The 19,152-nt window shown below is 43.8% G+C and overlaps 1 protein-coding gene across 4 annotated transcripts in view; it reads right to left on the bottom strand.

Moving 5' to 3' along the window:
• RAD54L2 (RAD54 like 2) overlaps positions 1-16,693 on the bottom strand; it is a 72,189-nt gene extending 55,496 nt beyond the window's left edge. For 2 of the 4 annotated variants that reach the window (XM_069769608.1, XM_069769613.1), the window contains exon 1: positions 16,559-16,693. The gene's annotated coding sequence lies outside the window, so the exon portion shown is untranslated. Of the gene's footprint in view, positions 1-2,267; positions 2,377-14,925; positions 15,041-16,558 lie in introns of those variants that run through there. The other 2 variants (XM_069769609.1, XM_069769610.1) reach the window with 2 other exon arrangements.
• Between the last annotated feature and the right edge of the window lie 2,459 nt (positions 16,694-19,152).

Here is a 19,152-nt window from a genome sequence, read left to right as displayed (position 1 = left end):
TCGCTCCTGTGTTTCAGAAGGGATGTGGGTACACCCTACTGCTGATAGTGTCAACATTTTGTAACCTTTAAAGAAAAAACCTGAATATTCTTCATAATGTGTCAGCACTCACCACACAGACTTTGTAAGGCACTGACAAGCTCTTTATCTCTGGACAGAGCCAGCAGAAATGGGCAAACTATTTTTGTGTTTGTATATAAGTATGTACATAATTATTTGCCTAACCAATGTTGCATTTCTTTTAAAAGCAATTTTATTTAATCATGTTAAAGTAGAAATTGTCTTCCTATAAATCAACTCTTTCCTTTGAAATACTTGAAATTCCCTCACCAGTGAACCACGCGATCTAGAAAAGTGGTTTGTTTTGTACTGCATAAAAGTTCAGGCTATTTGAGGTAAGAAGCATGAGATTGGTTTTGCTTCCAGTAATTACCGATATTCATTTGGATTAACACCATCACAAATGAACAAAAATTTTGTCTCTTACTTCACAGAATCTCCATTTATGTTTTTAGCTCTGGCAACTTCTGTAAAAATGGCATTTGCATTCCCTGCTAAAGAAAACGTTGAGAAAAGGAAATTTTCCTTCCCTGATCACTGTTTCTGCTTTCAAAGCGAACAGCATTTCAACATAAAAGCCACTTTCAAGTGTGCTTTTGCAAGTTTTGCCCATGGTGCTACAGCTATAGAAAAACAACCACTACCTGTGAGCGGAGTAAAATCCCAAGAAGTTATTTCAAATGATGGGGAAGACTCAATAATAGAGCATAGCATGTCAGGATTCCAAATTATATTCAATACATTTTATATAGCAGATTAATTTGGGGTAAATTTGCCTACCCTGCATTAATGATAACCATTCTCAAATTCCAAAAGAGAGATTTTAAAAGTCAGGTCATGGGAGACATATGCCAAGCCTTCTCTTTGTGAGTACCAAAACCATGTCAAGATGTGAGCCAATTCCCACAAGCAGGGAAGATCCAGATAACTGAAAGATCCCTCTAGGAGTTTAAGCTCTTGTTATACATAGGTGCCAGAGAAGAAGTTATGTAATAAATCAAGAATAAATTACATAAACAGAAGCACTGGAACAGAGAGGAGTGAAAAGACAAAGAGCTAATCCCCTCTCAAGTAAAGATCAGTCACTGTCACCCTATGAAGACAAGCTATGGCTTTGGTCATTGAGATATGCTAACATTATGGCTTACTTCCTTGACGAGTATCCCACAGAAACAGACTTACATAGCTCATAAACAATGTTTTCATCTTTCAGAATGAGGAAAATTGCATGTTTTCCCAATGCTGAAAGGCCTATTTGATCTATCCTGTTTTCTCAGTATAGCCGCATCAACACACTCTTCTTTCTTTGCCTCCCAGAGAAGCACAGTTCATTACAGGGGAATGATTCACTGTTTTTGACTGCATCTCTGCTCAGGAAACAAGCTTTCCCATCAGCAGCGGTCCAGGGCAACCCACCATCCCCTATGAGACAGACGCCAGTCACATTGCACACTGTCATCAACAGATCACAAAGTAAACACAACTTAACTCTTTCTTTGGTCATATGTCTGCATTTCACTAAAAAGTGTTGCAGAGGTCTGGGAGTTTGTTTTTGATGCCTCATCTCTCTTCCTCTTCAGAACCGGACTTGAAACCTGAGGTTTTGGTTTATAGAGTTTTTAGGAAAAGGAAGAATTCAACATGGTTTTGTTCCTCTTTATTCCCTACCCCATCTCCAGCAATGATAATTACACTAGCAACATGAGAGCATTACTTATGCCACCTACAGTTTACCAAAGAAACTAGAACACAAATGAAAAAAGAAAGACGACCAAAAAATCCTGAAGTAGGAGGAAATGGAAATAAACAGTTTTGAACTTGCATGATGTGAAGATGACAATTAGCATATGTTAGACCCAAGTTGCTCCAGTCTGTCAAGCAATCAGACATTAAACTAATTTTTATTGGATTCCACTGTAGATTAAAAATCCATTAAAGGATTAAAAACTGTCAGAAACATGGTTTCTTTCAGAGTCATTCCCTCCAACAGAACATTCTACTTGCACAGTGCTGGGAAAAGCTTGCATTAAGTGCCACTTATTAAGGTCACTTTTCTGCTGGTTTTGAGAACAAGTCACCAAAATCTGTTGATCTTTGCCTTTTCAACTAAACAGGTCAAAATAAAACACTCACACCAATCCTTATCTATCCTGCACAAATACATTTGTTTTGGTAACACTTTAAGATTGACACTATAGGCAGCTCACATGGAAAGTAACTGGATGAAATAGGCTCCTGTGGTTTTGTCCTTAGTAATGGAAGCGCCACTTTGGTTGCATTTTGCTGGCTCAAAACCTCCCAATGGTTTGGACAGGCCTGCAAGGGAAAAGAATGCAGCTTACTGCCTCTCACCATACAGTACAAACAGTCCAACACACTGTTCAGGGGGTCATTTGCATACACACACAAAGAGCACCCCAATTAGAGCTAGTCTTACTTCACAAAAGAAACTGAGCTATGAGTCTTATTATATACATATTACATTTTTAGCTTATAAAATTGTGCGTATATGACTACACACTTGAGCTTACTTTCAAAAGAGCTTTAAAAGCAGCACAATGCAAGTTTGGCTAAGGAGATACATAAATATTAAACAGAAAGACAATGTATCTTGCAGGTCACCATACCCTTCTGTCCAGTCCCAGCATAAGTTAAACAGGACACTAACTACCATTACGAACGGGCACAAGCATATCCAATGCTAAGATAGGAAGGTGCAATTGAAAAGGGACATATTAGCAAATTATTAAAAAACACTGTATGGAAAATAAGGATCACGACAGTCATCTACACAAGTAGCTGCTGGCTACTAGACACAACTCTTTTAGAGAAAAAATGTCACTATCTCCCAAATGCATAAATTCACTTAACTTTCATAAAAGCTAGGAGTGTCTTTTGTAGTACTTGCTCTTACTGAACAGACAATACTGTATAGATATTCATACCCATGCAGAATCCAAATGTTATGTTTCCAAGATTCAGAATCAAAATGATAAAGAGCATTCAGCTGTGATCTTCAAAAAACCATAACCTTTTGGGTATTCTTTCTCTCAAAGTTAAGTGCAAGTTTCAGGCAACTGCTTTCCCCAAGTGACCACTTTTTCTATCAAAGCTCGTTTAGTGTTTGCAAATGCTGCTTGACTGGCAGCCGTACTCAGCGAGCCAGTACAGAAGGAACTGCAGGCAAGCCAGTTCTTCTAGCGTCCTGTTGACATGTTACCATCCCAAGCGAAGGGGACCATATGTTGTAAGAAGTCAGCATCCCTACACTCAGCTGCCGCTATTTCCCAAAATATAACAGGAACGGAATTTCTTGTCCCATCTCTATTTTTCCTCCCCTCTTCTTAAATTATTAGTTGGATTATTGAATTATTAGTCTTGAATCAAGGTTGCCAAGTCATTTTACTGAAAATACCCATTTGTCCAATTGTAGGAATTCTTGATCATTATTGATTTGGGCTGAACTCAGAAATCTGAATAGTAACTATAACTCTTCTTTTGATGCGAGCTCTTGGGTACAATTAATAGCATTGTTTAACAGAGAAAACTAGTTACATGGCACTTTCAGAGCAGATTTCAGATGCTGTAAAATCTCACTCAATTTCATTCATAGTTCTCTCTCTGTTAGGAATGAAGGAGGCAAATTATAAAAGTTAGACTTTCTAGAGGATGCACCTCCTCATCACAATGAAAGTGTATATATATTCACAAAAATGTTCCACACTATCAGCGGCAGAGGCTAGCAACTCTGTATCTCATTCTGTTAAAATAAGCATTTCACTGACCAGAAGTATTGATTTAGTTGAAATACAAGATCTCCTCTCTCGTTTTTCACGAGTGCTATGGTACATACAGGAGGAAGAAAAAGGCACCTCTAAACTTTTTTTTTTTTAAAGGAAGAGTAAGAAAAAAAAAACATTTTCTTACAGAGTCTGCATGACTAAGCAGATCATCCATTTCCTCAGTGTTCTCTACACATTATCTGGGACTTATTTCTCTCAAGTAGTTAACTATTGCCATTACAGAATAAACAAATTCAGATCACATAATAAAGACCTTAGCTACTCACTTTCCTTGGAGAACAGGATGTGAAGTTAGTGGACACAAACTTAAAAATGCTGGCTAGCGTAAATCTTACTATGCATTGTCCAGAGTTAAGAGCTCCCCCACACCCCCCAAAAAACAGCTTCCCCAGGAAATTCACCTCCAGAGATAACAGGACCACATTGCAGGATTGAGGGAAAATTGAGGGAAAAAAACCAAACAAAACAAAACCACGCTCTTTTGGGATAACAGCTTTTCCCCAAATGTCTCATTTCAAAAGCAGCTAACTTCAACCCCAAATCTTCTCTATTCTATGCAATAGTCATCTTGTCATCCAGTTTTCAAAGCAATTGCTCTACCCTGTTTAGAGCGTGTGGTATACTTCATACACTAGGTGTTGAAAGGCACTGATTTTGTAAGGTTTATTCTTTGGTCCAGTTCCCTCAATTTGTTGACACCTATGGACAAGAAACTTAAAACCCAACTGATGACACCACTCCTACAACAACTTCTTGATTTAAGAAAATATTCTTTGTTCCTGCTACCTCCCACACCCCAACATCCCCTGCAAAAACAATCTGAGTGTTCTTATTTCCTATGCCCAGAAGCTTGTGTTTGGTTGCTGAGGTGCACTCCATAACCCTGGCATTTTTTTTAAGGAAGGAATATACAACTCTTGAACTACTTCAGGAAAGGAGAAGTCACAGCCAGCCATCTTTTCACACAAGTGTTAAGTAGCCACGCTGCAAAAGTAATCTAAACCTCTGGACAGTTACATTACACTATGAATGCTGTTTCTTTCGCCTTCATCAGTGAGTAATGCAAATAATAAATGCAAAGACTAAATAAAAGACAATGATAAACAGAAGATGGCGACCAAAACCTGATGCAAATCCCACCAATTAGAGAGACAGTGACATGCCCTGACACTGACAGATAATTTTCGGATTTCACAGGCACCACAAGGGTAATAAACCTTTGGCCTTGATTACCCATTTTCCCTCTTGCTGATTGCAGCTTCTCAGGCCTCAGACACACTCTCTGCAGCAGCTGCTCTTTCCCACTAGCACACCACTCCCATATTTGCCAGCACAACTATCTGCGTGGCAAGTACAGTAAACTGATTCAGCTGAAAAACAACCCGGAAGCAAAATTCAGTTCCCAAATGTAGTTTACTACAAAGTTGCACAAACAGCTATGCAGGCACAAAGCAAAAAAAGTCAGAGGGTGGGAACAAGCAGCCCTGGGTATGGCCTGACTGAGCTGGCATCACTGCCCACAGGGCCATGGTCTTAGCAGCCAGAATGGTGCTCCAGCATGGCGGACGGACAGTGTTTTGACTTGAGAAAGCGAGATGGTCCTTGTGACAAAGCTTACCTTGCCAATCAAAAGGACAGTGCATGTATCTGAGGTGAGACATGAACATTCTCATACTTAATCCTCTCAATTGTCTCTTTCTTTAAATAGTCATGGCATCACAATGAGGTTTGTGTGGAGAGGTATCTATTTCTGAAGTTCATTTTGTTGTTTGGGTTTTTTTTTAATTGAAAAAAATCAATGTAATTGCCACTCAAAGGGCAAAAGTAACATAAATTATATCATGCGGTTAGACACCCTTGATATGCACATCTCTCTCCCCATAGCAAATACTTTTAAACTGCCCAGAGCTCAAAGCAAAATACCAATAGACCTCGTCATGCAAGTCCTTAACATTTAACATATTTAATGATAGCCTCTACGAACAGGTTCTTGCAATTACATGTGGGTACTAGCATTAAAGGCGCAAAGAAAGGACAAGGCTCTGTTCTAGGCAGCAGGAAGGTAAGCTGCCCTGACCTAGAGAAACTGGTAACTAGCACTAACAGAAATTTCTCCAGATCAGGGCAGGTTCCCTCCTAAATGCACTCAAGTAGGACTCGTGAAAGGAACACCTCTATGTGGTGACAAAGGGAAACGATGCAATCTGCACCATAAGAACAAATGGGTAATTTCTTTAACCTCATGAAGAGGAATTTGCTTTGGCCGTGATGCCCTTGCCTGAGATAAAGGGCTAATTTTTAGTACCTGAATAAAAGAAAATCACTTCCTTCAGCCCTCTACCTTTCTTTATTTTCATGTTGTGTCTTCTTATGTCTGGGATAAGTAGATATTCCCAGGCTGTCCTAGAACACAGACCTTTCCCCAAGATCTTCAGGGAATCAATATTTTATTTTATTCTTGATCTCAGAAACCTTTGCTTTGCTCCCAATCTACACTATATTTTGCTGCCTGCTTAAAAAGCATGGCTCCTGGCATGCACTGCTTTCTTCACGTGAGGACCAACCTTCCCACAAGAGCAGCATCTCCCAACCCATCCTATGCAACCAAGGACCACTGTGGAGTTCTGGCCACAAATACATACTGGTATACATAGCCTCTCATGCATGTTGCCTGCTTGCTTTGTGCTCGTTTCACTCAACACTTGAACTTCACCCAAACTGCTCAAGGAGGCATAACCATCTTTGTCATGAAGTCCTAAAAGCCTTCTCTCATCCCTTCTCCTGCTAGGAATGAAGTTGCCACTCCAGAAACTGCTACTCTTGGTCTCCATTTTCTGACCAAGGCCACAGGTAACCCCTTCCACATTTTACAACCTCATACTAAATAAAGTCACAGACAAATGAAGATATGGGTGAGGAGAGAAGAGACAGGTCCCCTCAGCAGCCCTGAGAAAGACATGTGTCTGGTATAGGATGTAGGAGGAGTTTCAGCACAGTAGGACAAAACAAAGTAGAAAGAACTGAAATCCTTATCTCCTGAGTTCTACAATCCTTCCCCCATCCCAGATTCATTATTTCTGGAAATCTAGGAAGAGTGTCTTTATTCAAAGCTGGGGGGTTTTGTACCAGTTTGGAGTTTCCTTAACAAAATTAGGAAAAAATGTTAGCTAAATTGCAGCTTCTTCATTTTCATCTCTCACTCTACTCCACTTCTTGTGGTGCAATTTTTCCACAATAACAACAACAGTTGTAGTTAAAACAGCAAGGCTTGAAAAACTAGAGAATTCCATTAAAAGGACATGACAGTATATTTTAAGGAAAACTGTATTCCAAATAATTTAAAAACTGAAAGAGACCAGCAACAGATTTAGAAATAGGAGGAACATTACTTTCAGAACCATTCTAGTTCACAATGATTACCTTTAAGAGAAAAAAGAGAAAGAAGCCTTGAATTTAAGCTTTGTGTCCTCCCAAATCTTGTCTGCTGTGGAGGCTGACAGCCCTCCAGAATGACATACAGAGCTCAAAAATGTTGTCTAGACTATGATTATAACTCATGATTGCTGCCTTGCTTTTGCCAATCACCAAAATCTCAGGGCTACACAACGAGTTGTATTAACTCTCCAAAGCTTGCACTGAGGCATGAGACCCCAGGCCAGATGCAAGACTCCACCAGCCCTTCAGTGATGCAACTGACTACAACAGCCACAGGCAAGGAGAAAAACACATATGTGGGGAAGGACTTTCAAACTTAAAACACTCCTAGAGCAGAAGCAACCGTAAAGAGAAGCCAGAAGATCATTTAAAAAAAAAAAAAAGGGGGGGGGGGGGGAGTCACTGTAAGACTGCAAGTAAAGACACTATTCACTTACAACCACTTCTGTCTCTCTTCATTGCCTTCTCTTTGTCAGCAAAATGGGTCAGACAAGATAACACAGTAAAGAGAACAAGAGATACAGAAGGAGGAAGGGGAGAGACACCCCCTCCAAGAGGCAAGGAAATTATTCAAAGATTAAAATATAAACAGCTTCCCTCAGCAAAAGGATTTTATCTCTAAGTCCTCCTGCACTGGACAGCCCAAGAGTGCAAAGAAAAGAATACAAGACTTTGCTTGTCTTGATGAAATAATAATATAAGCAATAAAGGGGAAAGGTAGCACTTGGCTGGAAAATGCTCTGAGGAGGTAACTTCTTCCAGGACAGTCTCTTTCAGAGATAAGAAAGCCATTTGCTATAGTACCTGCCCTTCCCCAAAACCAGAGCTATTAAACATACATATTACGTCTGATGCTTGCTGCAAACATCTTTTCTGCACAAGAGCTGTTTGGTGTATGCACCCATTTCCTACCAAAGTCAAGGGAGCACCTGGGGAAAAGGCCATCTAGCAGCAATCTGCCACAAGCAAAGCATCCATCTCCTGCAGGCTCTATTTCCCACGGCCCTTCCTCCATCACATGACTGGCATGCACTCGTCCTGTGATGGGGAAAAGATCAAGATGTCTGGAAAGGTGCCTACCAGGACTAAGCTGCTGTCACGACCGGACATGTTCCCTTCACAATCCCAGAAGGATTTAGGAAAACATCCCAAACCAACTGTCCTGATGAGCAACTGAGAATCCACAGGCAAATCAATCACCTCCATAATGGCCATGGCAGGAGAGGACTCACAGCTTTTTTTTTTTTTTTCCCTCTCTACGTCCTTCACCACTTTGGCAGATAGGACACAACAGAAACCATTCCCTTTGGTGGACAAGAAACACACTGATTTCATACTGGCAGAGAAACACAGGACACTGCATCCTTACACAGTTACGCTCAAAACTACCTCTGCCACCATGAGCACATGCAATTTCTTCCCCCAATGAAAAATTTTTACAGAATGTAATGACTTAGCCCCCAACACTGACAATATAAAGTTTACCTCTCACTACTAGTGAGTAGACTTCTTAAGAACATGTTATCGAATTTTTGAAGAAAAAGACTGGGGCAGATACTCCAGTTTGTTCACGAAATGGAACAGCCATCCCTGTCCTTCCCCATCATCAAAACCAACAGTGCTTCCCAAAAAAGAGATCACAAACATTTGATTTCATTTAAGTACATGGTTCACACAAGCACATTTATTTTCTTGACAGAAAATGTACATTTAATAGATTTAAAGGAGTGCTATAAATGAACAACTATCATAATCAGATCATTTGACTAACTCCAGTTTGGGTAAGAAGAGAGACCTAGTCTGAACACGACTGGGCGAGATCTGTTTGGCATATGCAAATACTCCTGTACTTGTATGGTGGCATGCACACATACATTTAAAAGTACATGTACAGTGTACGTGTGCAAATACTCCTCATGCCTATCTTTCAAATGATACTTCAACCTGACTTGATGACTTCAAGAGATAGAGACATCCTAATTTCCTTTAATAGTTACAAGCATTTTCCTAATGCCTTCAGTGGTTAATCACATTCATTGTTAACAATCTGTGCATTTTTCCTAATTTGAAATAATCTTTTTAACTTCCAGGCACTGGCTGCTATCATATCTTTTTCCACCAAATTAAAGAGCCCTTTGGTACACAGCCTATTTTGCTCAAAGAAAACTAAGAAACTTTTAAATACCTCACAATAAGCTAAACCAATGGGGCACTTTGAGAAAAAGTTTTATAATGAGTGACTACATCATCTTCATTTCTTTTGAACATTTCTTTAAAAACACTATCTTAAAACCTGGTCAAAATATTCCCCAACTGATTTTACCTCTCTATTCTTATTCAGAATCTCCTGTTATTATGGATGTACATTAGTATTTAAAAAGTGATTAGCTTATTTTAGTAGCCCTCATATCTACAGTATTACTCTGAAGACTCACATATTGCCATACATCTGCTCTGCTCCTGCCATCCTTTCCAAGGTCACTGGTTTCTGGAAGCACAATTCTTTATTCTAGACCTACAGCTTCCAGTCTTTCCTACAACGTGCATAACTGCTCCAGGTCTATAAAAACATATTTGGCCATATTAGACCCAGTTACACAAACAAGTCAGAAGACACTGTACAGCTGCCATTCCTTCTTCATGCTTCACCACTCAGGGCAACCTTTACATAATCCACAAATTTGATCAGCTCTAATTTCATGTTTTCTTCTGGGCTACTGATAAAAATACTACAAAGCCCTGGACCTACTATACATCCCTGAAAAATCCTCCATTCATATTCTGTTTCCCACTCTACTATTTTTAATCTAGGTTTTGACTCACTGACCATACATGAAACCATATCTGTTGAAAAAGATTCACTTTTCAACAACACCCTCACTGATTATCACTAGAGGAGGCATGGGAGTATAATTATCACAAAAATCCCATATGTAAAAGTATGTTTGATACAAGAGCTTTAATTACAATTTTTTGATCTTCTAGAGCACTGGCACTCACCAGCCATGGAGCAGTTTCCTTTACTTCACTAATTTTGAGTAAATCCTACCACCAGCCCTCCTCGATCAATTTCTTTTTGAGTAACATCCCGTTTTCCAAGTTGACTCGGCAGGCTGTGTGAGCACCTCCACCACACAACTCCTTTCCAGGCTTTGTCAGGTTCATAGATTTTGTTTGGTTTGGGGTTTGGTTGGTTGGTGGTTGTTTTATTAGCCTTTGGGTACAACACACAGCTAGAACAATTCACATTAAATCAATACACTTTAACAACCTATTTATTCTGAATTCAACAACTCCAAATATAATAACCCACACTTACTTGATGCTGATATCCTGGATAAGACTGAGTTTCTCAGAGACTAGAGAAAATCTTTGATGAATTATCATGTCTCTAAAACATTATTTCCACGGTTCTGAAGGGCTAGAAAAGCTTTCTTTGCAAGCAAAAAATTTAAGTAAAAAATTTCATGCCAAAGGAAGATGTCAAGATTATTGCTACCTCCACCATGTTTCAATTATTTCCCACATGGTGCTTGCCCTACAAACTCTTTGTACCTGATCAGCCATATTGGCAAAGTAACAGAAAGGTCCTGTAGTTTCTGTTAATCAATTCTGCCCCTTTATAGCTCCAGTTCTTTGTTAATTAGATCAAGCTAGCTTTCCACAGAAAATGCCACAGTAAAGTTATCTGCCTGTAATCTGCCAAATCACTACAAAACCTCTTTAATTGTTTTTGTAAGTTTAGTGCCTCTCTTAAGGCTCTCGTTATGTAAACTGCATTGTTTTGCATGTTAGGCCTCGATCAAAGTCCTCCTCATGTTCAGTATAAGTTTTGATATATTTGTAACACAAGAAAGCATGTGGGTATATTGAGCTTTTCAAACTTTGATTTTCTACTTAACTGCCAGCAAAAGTTCACCAGCGTAGAACCAATTACAGTGGCAGAAGAGAGCTTCTGTTAATGTGCTTAATCCTAGAAATTTCAGTTGTAGCAGTAGAAAGTGCTTTGTGCCAGTGTATTGCATCTACTAAGGCTTCTACCAGTATCATTGTGTGTGCACATGTAGAGGAGGAGGAGGAGGAGGACAGAGTCACATCAAGTCATATCAGCAAGAAGCTGGTTCATCTCATCAACTCTCCTCCTTTTCAAACAGGTGTTCAAGAAGCTAATGGTAACCGCACTTTGCAGCTGAAAAACTCTTCCTAGGATTTAGGACAGTTGTAGAAGGCACTGTTTATAAGGTTTGAACACTGTACTCCATGTTTATACTACAAACTACACTGATAGCATCTAACAGATTTCTTCAGCCTCATTTTGAAGCAACTGGCTAAAACTCTTCCCCTTAAGATTTCTGCATCCTTGAATGATATCTTCAGTCATGAAGTTATTCAGCACTTTTCTCGAGCACAGAACCAACACCTTCTCCGGACAGGTGCACACCAGCCTTTACATCTTTCTGATGTTTGAATAACCAACTCTCACTAATATCTAATTTGGTTCATTCTTCCTTTCTTTGTTTCTGCATTCAAACTTGCAGATACACCTGCAGAATAGCAGCTTTGGGACAAGCTGACAGGTCACCACAGAGTGCTTCAAAACACTGCTCCTACTTGCACATTTCGGAGCACGCTGAAAACACAGTTATTAAATTTCAGTGATGTAATACTTTTTTTCCCCCCCTTCAAGTAAGTTCTAGTTACCTTCAAGATGCCACAAGATTTTTAGATGTATCAGACTGACCCCAACTCCAGCATTACCACTGAGCAAAAACAAGATTTAAATTATCACAGCTGCTCTGAGATTACAATAGCACCGAATCAGTCTCACTTGCGGGACCAAACTGATATTCTGCTATTTCACTTCAGACATAAAATTGAGTCAATGGTATGTCTGACCTTAAAGAATTTCTAGGAGCCAATTTTCTGTACTTTGAGGTATTTTTCAAAGCAACAATTCTTCATAAGCTTTATATCTGTATGGCTGAAAGCAATATATACTTTTACACACACCCAACCTTCCCCCCCCCAAACTTGTTTCAACTTCGGATATACTAATTTTGCTATTAGCATTTAGCATTTGCTGGTTATCGCAATTAGCATTTCTGGTTATCGCATACAAAATATTGATCAGTAACTTTCTTAGTATGACTTAGAATGAGAAGTCACCAGCTAGCTAGTTTAAAAGAACTGACTTAAAAAATCCCAAAACAACAAAACACCACCACCATGTTCTCAGAAGTCCAACCAGCTTCTAAAGGTGCCTCTTCAACAATTTTTCCCCTCTCATAGCTACCTGTAATTCCACCTTCTTCTTCCTCACAGTATGTAATGACACTTGATTTCATCAACTAATTCTGCCCCCTTCTCAAACAACAAATGGTGTTACTTTATCATTCCCCTTCATCTTTAAGATCCTGTTTCTTAATAAGCATAAAACCCTAGAAACTAAACTTAAGGTTTCTAGAAGTTAACAAGAAATGAAGTTTTCATTCATTGTTTCAAATTACCTAAATATCAGATTCTACACATGCTATTCTAAAAGTCGGAACCTAAATATTGATTTCTACTTCTTCTGTGTTGGAGCAAGTACTTTATAAACACCAATTTGGGGGCAGGGGGAAACCACAGCTCTCTATAAATTCTTTTATTTTTATATAGCTAAAAATATTGCTTAAACACAACAAATTCCTGTCTTGCAATGAGCATTCTCTGAAACAAACCCAGCTGTAATTAACTCAACATACTTGATGATCAGGAAAATGTTATGTAGAAATTAGTTTGTGTAAACAGAAAACACACATCTCAAAATTATATCTGTACCAAGTATCTACAAATATCAAACGGTACCTAACCTCTGCAGGAACTAAGTTCTCCAGAATTAAGTTTAAAATAAGAAACTTTGTTAGCAGAGAATATTTATCCTACAGGGTTTTATCTCCCAGAAACTTCTAAGCACCTGAAGGAAACAAGTTCAAAAAAATGACATGAACATAGTTGCACTGCAACTAACTGCATTCTTAAAAATATTGCTTCTAAATGTAACTGATACCAATCAACAACACTATTTGAACACACTTCCTACGTTACTACATTCTGGATTTGCATTTGATCAAATGGGATTCAACTCAATCCTCATGGGAAAAGCCTCACTCCACTGCCTCTCCCTTCCTAGCCTAGTAACCGGATACATCTCAGAGAGGTATTTGAAACGATGAAATTCTGAAGAACAAAGTCAAGGCAACACAACAGGCAGACCTGCTGGCTGGGAGGCACAACCAGTCAGGGTATGTGCAACAGCAAAAGAGTTTGGAAAGGCCAGGTAGTCAACAGTCACCACTGGCAACAACTGACATGTGTGGGAAAGGATGGAAAAACTACTGTTCAATACTGCACAAGGTATAATTTGACGCACATGTGTATGCATACACACATATATGTACACACACATACGCATTAACAAGGCTTTTTTCAGACATGCATGGCAGGAGGATGAGACAACGGTTGTGTGCCTGTGTATACAAATACATACATGCACATACATGTATATGTACACACAAACACAAAAAGTAACACATGGTGAACAGCAGGCTAAACATGAGTCAGCAGTGCGCCCTGGCAGTGATGCAAGCTAACAGCATACTGGGCTGTATCAGCAGGGGCATAGCCTGCCTGATCAAGGGAAGCGATCGCTCCCTTTCACCTGGCACTTTTCACACCCATCTGAAACATCATGTGCAGTTTTGGACACCCCCAGTACAAAAAAGACACAGATAAACCAGAATTAGTTCAGTGGAGAGCCACCAAGAAGCTCAGGGGGATAGAGCACTTGCTATGCGAAGAGAGGCTGTGAGAGATGGGGTTGTCCAGACTGGAGAAGAAAAGGTTTTGGAGAGTTGACAGCAGATCTCCCATACCTGTGCAGAGGCTATCAAGAAGATGGAATGCTGTGCACAGGCTTTGCACAGAGGCGTGCAGCAGGAGGACATGAGACAAAGTGCAACAACGGAGGTTATGACCTGACATAAAGAAGAGGTTTTTCCCTGTGAGGACAGTCAAGCACTGGAACAGGGACACAGAGAGGGATGAATTTTTGCCTTTGGAGGGTTTAAGACCTGAATGAACAAAGCCCTGATCTGAACTTGGTGTTGATCCCACTTTGAGCAGCAGGTTGGACTAGACGCCTACTGAGGTCTCTTTCCAGCCAGAACTATTCCATGACATCAACTTGGATCCCAGAGAACACTATAATGGCTTGTTAAAATTTTCTATGCCAGATCATACCTTTCAAATCTTCATTAAAATGCAACTACTATTGAGATGAGACAGAAAACACATTGTTTGGTTCTTCTTCTCAAAAGAGCACAAGACATTCCCATCCAGGATCTGCAATACTCTCAAAAATCAAAACTGGAATTTCAAGAGGTTTTAGGGATGCAGAAGTTACCAGTTACCCGGGTGTAGTACAAGTGGAACACAGTGGCTAAACATTCAGCTTTTTTGCGGCGTGAGGGAGAAGGTGGTATTCAGTCCGAGGCAGTATTAATCCAGAAAACATGACACATCCACAACAGCTCTTCCTTAAAGCAGCAACCGCATTTTTCTTGGAAATTTCACATTCAGCACCTACTGTTAAAGAACAACCCCTGTATTCTGATGCTGATACAGTCCCAGGATAAGAAGCTACATTGTTCACTCTGTATATTCAGGATGTATAGCTTCACACCTGGGGAAAGAAGCCTCACTTAGCAAACCAAGGCCAGGCCAGAACTCCCATCAGAAGCACCTGCAGTGGTCTAAGCAGGCTGTTTTGTTTCCATCCCTCTGCTGGGTGCTACTGCCCCTAGAGCAGAACTACCAAAACAAAGGCTGTTTATTCTAAACTAATTGATTTTGCATTGAAGCAGACAGAGAGTGCTTACAAGGTCCATTACTCTAAGTCAGGGAAGGGAGGGGAGTTACCACCTTCGACCAGGCAGCAGGAAGATCTTAAACCAATACAGAAGTTTCTGCAGCAATTTCCTATGGGCTCAGTGATTATTCACTAGGCACGATGCTTGGATAACCATACAAAGAATATCCAACATTAAGAAAGTTAAAAAGACAAGCAGATGTAATCATTAGCATCTTATTAGCATAAAAAAGAGGAAGAAAGAGCTCTATTATTTCCTTCTAAAGATATTTTTTTTCCAATAAAGATTCCTTACCTGCATATAGACTAAAGTGATGTACTAAGAACTTTTTAAAGCACCAGTTTTGTACAAATCAGTGAAGGGGCAGGAGGGGAAATCAATGGAGTTTACGAGTGTCTCTCAAACGTGAGCACCGAAAAGTCCAGCCACCAACGTAACTACCAGCAAAAGTAGCCCATAAACTATCCCATGGAGGGAGCAAGTTAAAAAGCAGTGAGACAGGATCAAGCGAGAAGAGGTAACAGCTCAACACACCGAGCCTTCTCCCTCCAAAGCTCACCAACAAGTCTCGCAGACGCTAAATTATTACTTTGCACGTCTGTTTACCGGTCCTACAGATCAGCGCTGTTCAGTCACAGCAGGAGCGTGACAACGACTGTTCGTTCCCAGGCACAGCCGGACTCTGTCAGGCCCCTCTGGCTCAGCACCCGCCCTTCCAGCACGGGCCGACCCCCGAGGAGCCACGACACCCCACGGGAGGCAGGTGCAGCCCCCCCCCCAGGCTGCCCGCCCACGCCCCCCAAAATCAGAAACTCGCTTAGGCCCCAAAACGCGGCGGGATGCTGAGGGAGGCGAGCCGCGCTGCCCTACCGGCCCCGAAGCCCGGCCTCGGCGGTCCCCGGGTCTCAGCCCGACCCGAGCCCCCAGGCTCAGACCTGGGCCCAGCCCGGCAGCCGCGCAGACCCCGGCTCCCTCACACCGCCGCCCCCCCCCCCCCGGGCCCGGCGGCGCACCCCCGCCGCTTGCCCAAGGGGCCGAGCCTTTGCCCCGCCGCCCTCCCGCCCCCGGCCCCCTCAGACCCGGTGGCCATTGCCCCTCCGCCCCCCCAACCCCCCCCGGCCCGGCAGCCGTTTCCCCGCCACCCGCCCTCCACCCCAGCCCGGGTGTCCGCTCGCCGACCGCCACCGCCCCCCCCACCCCACCCCGGGCGGCCGTCGCCCCACGCCGCTCCCCACACACCCCCGGCGGGGCGGGGCGGGCGGCCGCGGGCCTCCGCCGGCGCGCCCCTTCCCGGCCCGCTCCCATTGTGGAGGCGGCTCCCCCACCGCGCCTTCACCGCTGAGCTCTCACCTCGGCGGGGGGCGGGGGGGCTGCGGGCCGCGGCGGGCCCCGGGAGCTGGCGGCCGCCCGCCCGCCTCCGTCCCGGCCTCGGCGCTCAGCCGCCGCTCGGGGGCCGCATCACCCAGCGTCCGGCTCTCCCCCCCCCCCACCCCAACCCCCCGCTGGATCCCCCGGGCGGCAACAAGCGCCTCCGCCGCAAAGGTTCCGCAGGGCGGAGAAAGGTTCCTCCCCGGCCCCAGAGGGCGGGAAGGCGGCGGGAGCCGCGCGGCGGCGCGGCGGGGAACGGGGCGCCCCGGCCCTGAGGGGGGGGGGGGGCGCTCCCCTCGGCGGCCGTCAGGGGCCCGCTGGCCGCGGGACGGGGCTGCTCCGCGCCGCCAGAGCCCGCCCTCCCGCCGGAGTCCCGCGGGCCCCATCCGCCGCCCGGGCAGGCCCGGGAGCGGGGCCGATGGTGCCGGCGTACGGGGCGGGGAGCCCACCTAGGGGCTGGAGCGGGTAACGGCGGGAGCCTCCCCGGCCGCCTGGCTCCCCGGCGGGAGCCTGGGCTGCTTCTGCCGCTGGCTGTGAGGAGGGTTGCTGCGTGGAGCGTGGGGGTATCCCGCCCCGCGCCGCGACATGCTGTTCATTAGCCACAGGGTACCATGGTAATTAAGGTTGAGGGGCCTCGGGGGGTGGGGGGTGTCTCTCCTCCAGCCTTTCTACCTCAAGGCAAGGACAATAGAGAGCTGCGTTCCGGGCCTTGTCCTGTCAGGTCTTAAAACTCTCCACGTATGAAATTTGTCAGGTCTTAAAACCCTCCACGTATGAAATTCCATCCACCTCTGAGCCCCCTCTCCAGCACTGGACTTCTTCACAGGAGAGAACTTTCCTCTTGCAGCCAGTCGGATACAAGATGACCCGTTTTCGTTTCCAACCACTGTTTCTCATTCTCCTGCCACGAACCTGGCTCTGCCACCTCCACAGGTACTGGGCAACCACCATGGAACCCACCCAAACCCTTCTCCAGCTCAGCCCACCTGCTTCCCCTCAGCCTCTCATGCCCCAACCTTTTCACAGCCTCCACAGGACTAGCTCAAATTCACCTCTTTCACATATTGGGGGGGGGGGGGGGGGGGGTGTCCAAAACCACACACAGCATTTCAGATGTGATCTGCTGAGTAAAAGGGAAGCTCATCACTCACCTCCGCCAGCCGGCCGTGGTCCCACAGGCAGACAGAGCCCAGCATGCCGATAGCCTTCATCGCTGCCAGGACACGCTGCTGACATCGCACCGAGAGCATGCTGCTCATCCTGTACAACAGCAGGAGCCTGGTGTTTCCTTTTGTTAAAGGGAAGAAAAAGAACAAGACCAGCAGAGAAAGTGCCTGTCTGGTTCCCCAGGCCAGTACTCAAATATCCAGAGCATGAAAAATAAAAGTGCGAGTCTGGTATCCGACTCCGGATATGTAGTGGCAGCCTGGGCACGATCACTGTAACTCAACCCTTAGTCCTTCAGGGACCTCCTGGATTTCAGGGAAGTCAGAGCTGACCCGGAATAAAAGGACCCTAACACCACAGAGCCATCTCACACATGGTATGCCCCTAGGAACTTTGCAAGGGCATGAGGTATCACAGAAAGCCTTCACCCTCCTCCCCACCTAGACACGTTCAAATCCTCCATGGGACCTTCTTCTGTTAAACCTGACATGAAATTCCAGGTTTTCCTTCCCCGCCCCAGCCTGTCACACAGAGAAGACATTCAGAGAGAGGGATGACACCAGAGGCCTCAGAGGCAGAGTGGAACCAAGTACAAGTCAAAGCAGGCAGAGGAGCCCCCAGCAGAGCAGTGAGGAGTTCTTATTGGCTTTTATTCCACATTGCAACATTAAAAAATGTCACTCTTAGGCATTTGCTCCACAGTAGCATTGACAAGCACAGTCCAGCTAAGCATGGTTGCTTCAAGGGCCACTCCTGTAAGCGCTCCAGCAGCTAGCACCTTCTCCTTATTTCTATGAAGTTAACTCAGGCAGCTAAAACAGACCTAGAAAATTATTTTTGGCTTCTATAGGTGTATGACCACTATCTTTCAAAGTCAATGAATCTTTGCAATCAGACATCCACGTTGTCCAGTGGACGTGTTGGGCTGGGTTTGGCACAGGGGAGCTGCCCATGCAGTCCTGCTGCAGTGTTTGCCCCCATCACACAGTTCCACATCATTCATGCTTTCTCAGCAGGTAGCTCACAGGGCAGCCTCAGGACACCCACATTCACCACCCTGAAGCAGATGCCACCAGGAACTCTCACCACCAACAATATTCAGTCCAAGCAGCAAGTGCAAGTTATTACTGCTGGTTTGCAACACTAAGGCTGGAGTTACACCATCCAGATAGAACTGGGATGGAAAGCTCAGGTGTTATTCCTCAAGGAAACATAAGTAACCTCAAGTCCCACCACACGTGGCAGCTCTGGCTCCCAAAACATTTACCAGCTGTCCTTTACCACTACTGTGGAAGATTAGGTTGAAAGAGTGACCCCTCCCAGAGCAAGCAAATTAAGAAGCAGTCTGAAATCCTCCAGGTGGGATCAGTGGTTCCCACCCAACTTGAGTGAAACAGCCACCCGCATAA

This window comes from Haliaeetus albicilla, chromosome 24 (genome assembly GCF_947461875.1).
Source record: "Haliaeetus albicilla chromosome 24, bHalAlb1.1, whole genome shotgun sequence".
NCBI classification, from domain to species: domain Eukaryota; kingdom Metazoa; phylum Chordata; class Aves; order Accipitriformes; family Accipitridae; genus Haliaeetus; species Haliaeetus albicilla.
Note: the sequence above shows the minus strand (reverse complement) of the source record. Positions and strands in the feature narration are given on the sequence as shown.